Source organism: Camelus ferus, chromosome 5 (assembly GCF_009834535.1).
Source record: "Camelus ferus isolate YT-003-E chromosome 5, BCGSAC_Cfer_1.0, whole genome shotgun sequence".
Classification (NCBI taxonomy): domain Eukaryota; kingdom Metazoa; phylum Chordata; class Mammalia; order Artiodactyla; family Camelidae; genus Camelus; species Camelus ferus.
The window spans coordinates 54560472-54567114 of record NC_045700.1 but is presented as its reverse complement, the minus strand read 5'-3'; the positions used below and the strand labels follow the sequence as shown (position 1 = coordinate 54567114).

General features: G+C 37.1%; 1 long non-coding RNA gene across 1 annotated transcript; it reads right to left on the bottom strand.

Annotated features, from left to right (window-relative positions):
- Positions 1–808: 808 nt before the first annotated feature.
- On the bottom strand, positions 809–3150 carry LOC116663699. The gene is made up of 3 exons (XR_004319980.1): positions 3066–3150; positions 2705–2706; positions 809–818 (listed from the first exon to the last, which is right to left on the bottom strand). It is a non-coding gene; the product is annotated as an uncharacterized LOC116663699 (long non-coding RNA).
- Positions 3151–6643: the final 3493 nt, after the last annotated feature.

Below are 6643 nucleotides of genomic sequence, written 5' to 3'. Positions count from 1 at the left end.
AAATAAATAAATAAATAAATAAATAAGTCATCTGATAAGAGTTATCAACACTATTGAGAACTTTTCTTATTTGAAAATATTAGAATATATATTTTTATTATAATTCAATCTGTGTAAAACAATTTTTATTCCATTTAGTTCACTCACATATATTATACCATTTGAAAGATTTTTAAATTATTTATACATCAGAAAAGTATTGAGTAGACTCAGTTATATTAGAAACCTGAAAGCTGACCAATGGATATGAGAGAATCCTTTTGGAAGCAATTCCAATGGCTATAGGGTAACTTTCATCTACAATTCACCTCTTATTTGACATCAGAGAACACAAAAAGGGGTGGGGATGCAGGCATGCAAAGTATTACGAATCAGTTTTGAATATAAAATACACAAATTCTTGTTGATTTTACCACACATTTGTTAAGGTCCTTCTTGTTTCCACTCATTAAATAAGATCCTTCAAATTCAGTAAAAGCTGTACCCCCACAAATTGAAGAATTAAGTTCTTCATTTTAGAAATAGAGGAAAATTATTTTTCTACAGTCTTCTCCATTCCCCTTAAGATTTCTAAGTCAATACAGTGGTGAGAGAGAGTCTCTCTTTTCTTACTGATATGCCAATAATAGCATTAGACCATTTTTAGTAATAATAATATAAAAATGGATTTGTGTCTTAAATCCCTTGATTTGGGAATGATTAAAAACAACTAATTATTGAGAAATGGAGAGGACTTAGAAGAGAGACAGAGCCTCTTTCACTTGCCAAAACATGAGTTCCTGGTGCATAATTAAACGAGGAGTCTTTAAAAGACTTAACTGACATCCTGGGCACCTCTGAGTTTAACAGGAAAACATTTTGACAAGGAAAGTTGTAAACAGAAGAGATACAGATGGATTATGTTTCCCTTGAAATTCTCAGGGTTTTAAAATCTAGCAGATAATGTGCTTTGAGCTTTCATTTAATTCTCCATTATTGTGAAATTCAATGACCCTGAACAGAGAAGATCTCTCCCTCACCAAGGATTATGAATCAGTCTGCAAACACTAGTCACATATCATAGCAGATCAGTGACTCGGGCACATAAAAAGATCCGATGCACTAAATCCACACAGTATATTCAGATTTGTAATCCAAGCCCAAGAGACACATCAGAAAGTAAAGAGAAATAGAAAAAGTAGCAAAGAGGCAAATGAAACAAAAATGGCACCAGAGCATTGTAAAAAATTATTGCACTCACTGAGTCAACAATTCTTAATCTTGCAAGATCCCTGTACATTAAAACAACATAAGTCAAATCTGATAAGCCTAAGAAACAATACTAAAATAGAGCATTTTTCCCTTATGTTTAATGGCCACAAACAATACACTTAATCAGCTGAGATATATCCGAACAAGGAAAAAATCTTTTGAACATATTCTACCTAACCGTGTTTTGCAGGAATCAACCTGAGAACTCTTATTAACTTTTTTAATATAAGTGAACCCTTCGGAGAGGAATTTTACAAACTAGCAGTGTGAAAAAAAGCCAGTACAATAGGGAGCTATACGCAAAAGCATCTCTGGCAGGAGATGAATGGGCATTGCAGCCCACTGTAATGTTAGAACCACGCTGTGGGCATAGCTGCCTGGGGCCAAACAGTGCTACAGGGCTCAGCGCCAGACAAATAAACTAATATTTTCAGAGAGTCTGCTATGTGCCAGGCACAATATCTAAATTAAATACTTGATCTCTTTGTATCCGAAAAGCTCTGTGATATGAGTACGACGATCATCATCTTTAGTGTGTCAATAAAGAGCCCAGGACTCAGGGAGGTCAGATCAGGTCATAGCTAACTCTCAAGATTGTCTTCAAGATTAAGAAGCAACATATGCAGTGTTTCTATATAAGCCACCATTAGAAATGCAAACATAAGAGTTTTAAATTGTATAGTTAAACTTCCGGTTCAATATGCCACACAAAGGACACATACTGCTCTTCTCTCCCAAACCCTCTTTGAAATAACAGTAAAGGTAGATTTAAAACAAAAGAAGAAATCCATGGCATTGTGAAGTCAAGCAAAGATGCCTTCTACATATAAGATATTCTGATGTTTTCACACACTTCTGGAATGTGGAAAGTGAAAGGAATTATATTTATAAACCCCATCTTACAAAACCAAAACAGTTCGGCTTACATACATGAGAAAGTGGTAATGGGGCTGTTGTCTTTCTGTTGAAACAGATACACATTCAGGAGGGCTGCAGCATTCATCTCCAGCTGGAGCCCCAAGAAATTTTCACTAAAAAAATGTAAAATTTATTTGGGAAGGATTATTGGCATAAGTGTTTGGGCTGGGGGCTTAGGCAGAGCACACCTGCCAGACGCCAAAATAACTCAATGGACCTGAAAGATAAAACAGGAATGACAGTTCCTCCAAGGAGTAAAACTCACTAAAGTTCACTGTTACTGGCTGAACTGTGTCCTCCCCAAATTCACATGTTGGAATCCTAAACCCCAATACCTTAGAATGCAACTGCATTTTTTTTTAAGATCTAATTAAGTTACAATGAGGCCATTTGGATGGACCCTAATCCAATATGACTGGTGTCCTTATAAGAGGCGATTAGGACACATCCATAGAAGGCAAAACCATGCAAAGACAAAGCAGAAAGAATGCCACATACAAAGAGAGAAGCCTCAGTAGAAATTGACCCTGTTGACGCCTTGACCTCAGACTTCTAGCCTCCACGACTGTGAGAAAAAAGATTTTTGTTGTTTAAGGCACCCAGCCTGTGGTACTTTGTTATGGAAGCTATGGCAAACTAATGCAATCACAACCATATCACTCCCAGTAAAATCTCTCCTATTTTGAAAATTGTGAGGATTCCAAGCTAGCCTACCAATTGCCACCAGTGGAGTCTAAAGTCTATAGACAATCATTCCACTCAAGATAGACCTTTTGGACAGTCTCTTCAGTATGTGGTGTTGGAAAAACTGGACAGCACCATGTAAATCCATGAAGTCAGAACACTCCCTCACACCATACCCAAAAATAAATTCAAAATGGCTTGAAGAAGCAAACATAAGGCAGGACACCATAAACCTCATAGAAGAGAACACAGGCAAAACATTCTTGGATATAAATTGTAGCAATGTTTTCCTAGTCAGTCTACCCAGGCAATAGATACAAAAGCATAAATAAACAGATGGGACCTAATTAAACTTATAAGCTTTAGCACAGCAAAGGAAACTATAAACAAAGCAAAAAGACAACCTATGGAATGGGAGAAAATATTTGCAAATGATGCGACTGACAAGGGCTTAATTTCCAGAATGTGTAAACAGCTCATACAACTCAATAACAACAGCAGAAAGAAAAAAAAAAGCCCAATCAAAAAATGGGCAGAAGACCTAAACAAACATTTCTCCAGTGAAGACATACAGATGGCTAATAGGCACATGAAAAGATGCTCAATATTGCTAATTATCAGAGAAATGCAAATCAAAACTACGATAAGGTATCACCTCACACCAGTCAGAATGGCTACCATTAAAAAGTCCACAAACGATAAATACTAGAGAGGATGCGAAAAAAAAGGAAACCCTCCTACACTGTTGGTAGGAATGTAATTTGGTGCAGCCACTACGGAAAACAGTGTGGAGATTCCTTAAAAAACTAAAAATAGACTTACCATATGATCCAGCAATCCCACTCCTAGGCATATAACTGGAGGAAACTCTAATTCAAAAAGATACATGCACCCCAGTGTTCATAGCAGCACTATTTACAATAGCCAAGACATGGAAGCAACCTAAATGTCCATTGGCAGATGACTAAAGAAAGAAGTTGTGGTATATTTATACAATGAAATACTACTCAGCCATAAAAAAGAATAAAACAATGCCATCTGCAGCAATACGGATGGACCTAGAGATTATCATACTATGTTAAATAAGTCAACAGAGAAAGACAAATATCATACGATATCACTTATATGTGGAATCTGAAAAAAAAAAGACACAAATGAACTTATTTACAAAACAGAAACAGACTCACAGATATAGAAAACAAACTTATGGTTTCCAGGGGAAAAAGGGGGTGTGGAGGACTAAGTTGGGAGTTCAGGATTTGCATATACTAACTACTATATATAAAATAGATAAACAACAAGGTCCTACTGCATAGCACAGGGAACTATATTCAATAACTCTTAATAGCCTATAATAAAAAGAATATGAAAAGGAGTATGTATATACATATAACTGAATCACTTTGCTGTACACCAGAAACTAAAGTGAATCATTATGCAGTACACCAGAAACTAACATATTATAAATTCATTGTACTTCAATTAAAAAAAAGATAGACTTTGTGTAAAGGAGACCAGGTATTTGTATGAATCAATACACTCCTTGTTTCAAAAATACGACTGCTCAATCAAAACTCAACAGATATCTAATGAAAACTAACAGAGTGAAATGGAAAAACTTACCCTGGATAGACTTAAAAAAATACATGGTAGAGATGCAATCTTAAAAAAAATTCTAATTAGTATACTCAGAATGTTTCAAGCTATTATGGAAATGAAGAGCCAGTCTCAGAATGGAGAGCTACCTCATTTGGAATTCCCTTTTCATACCCAGTACACCCGCATTGCTAGCCACCTGTTTCTTCAGGCTTTAGACAGTGAGAGACAACAATTAATAAATGAAAGAGGAAAACATGATGACAAAAATAACAAGGTAGACAGGTTTTCCTTTGCCACATCACCCCAGTGTTTCAAAATACCTGGTGAGAAGGATTTGATTAGTACCAGAAATATGGTATGTTTTAATAACAGACAATAGTTGTATATCTGTAGATGAGTCACAAACTTTAAATATCACTATAAATCTGATGTGCAGAGAAAAAGAATTTCTTTATTTCATCTGTAATGACTCTAGCCTAAGTTTTCACCTGTCGGTAAGCTAAAAATAGGTACACGGATGATGATAGATAGATAGATAGATAGATAGATAGATAGATAGATAGATAGATAGGTAGATTTGTTACATGTCCAATCTTGTATAAAGCTTAGTCTCATTTAATATATTAGGACAGTTTCTTGACAGCCAGTTCATGACTGCACCAAACTGCTGTGACACAGCAGTGGTGGCTGGTGATCTCAGGTCCAGATCCCCTTAACTGGCTTCGTGTTTCCTCAGCTCTGGCTGCTACAGGCCCCAGATCCTCTGTCTCATCTTCTATCAGGCGCCTAGCCCATGGGTCCACCCCACCATGGAGGGTCCTTTGGCAGGCTGGCTGGAATTCCAGAGTTTACACCATATGGGAAATTTGAACTTCACTTTCCCACTCTATCTTACCCCACTTTATTATCAGGTTTACTTTCGTGTGGCTGTGCCTCAAGTTTTTTGTTGGGGAACCTAAGAGACAGCCTTTTTATCTAGGGAAAGCAGTACATTTCCAAGAGCCCCTTCTGCCCTTAATGTTACCCCCCACATCTAACCTCACCCCTCCCTCCCTAGGACATCCCTGTCTGGCCATCAGCACCCTCTTCCCTGAACCTTCCTTTACTTCCCAGAGTCTGAAAGGGCAGGCTTTGCCCACTTTCTCGTCCCGCCTAAGCTTCCTTGCGTATAGCATCATTGAGAGTAGCCCAGCAAGCCTAGATCTTACTAAGCTGAAGAGAAAGGTAATGGGATTTAGAGAATCCTTTCTGAAGGATTGAAAAATCTTCTTTTTGAACATGAACATTTAAATATTATCTCTATTCTCCTTCCATTTATTCCTTTTCTTCCCAAACCATACCTATAGATGCTCAAGGCCAACCAAGATCATGCACTCAAAAAAAGAAAGGAAAAAAAAAAAAAAAAAACCCACCCACACACGTAATCTTTTTAATGATCCCATTTGTTTACAAATTTTTTTTAAACTTTTGTCATATTTCATAGCAGAGGTTCATTCATTGTGGTCCTTGCATGCCAACTAGGGTTTCCCAGCCCTACAGATGCAGGTAAATACTGCTGGGACTCTGGTTCATGGCCTGTGGGATTTCCAGTGCCCTCCCGAAGAGCTCTTGGTTTTCTTTGACGTGCCTCTGAATCATTTCCTGCTACTCAATTCTTGTTCCCTCCCCTGCTTTTTGTGATTCCTGTAAGTCTTTTTCACTAGTATCAACCCAAACAAGGGACAAAGGGAATGGCCCATCTCTGATTTCCTCCTTCCTCTCTCAGCACAACTCACATGAGTCAGCTGTCAATGACTGACTTTCAACAGACATTAGGAAGTAACAGAGAAGGGGAGGGCATATTAACATTGTGGGCAATTATAATTAAGTATTAGACATTAGTTTTCTAAAAAAAAGAACAGACTTTCACAACTCAGATTCCAATTTTCCACTCTTTTGCTCAGCTTTGTGTAAGTTGCACATGACTTTAAAAATTTGCTTATATTTTATCACAGAAAGAATGCATCCCTATCCAGCACTTACATCCAAATTCATCAACTGATGAATAGATAAATAAAATGAGATGTATCCACACAAGAGAATATTATTTGGCAATAGAAAGGAATGAACTACTAATTTATGCAACAACATGCATGATACATTGAAAAGTTAAGTTAAAGAAGCCAGTCCCAGGAGACCACATATTGTATGA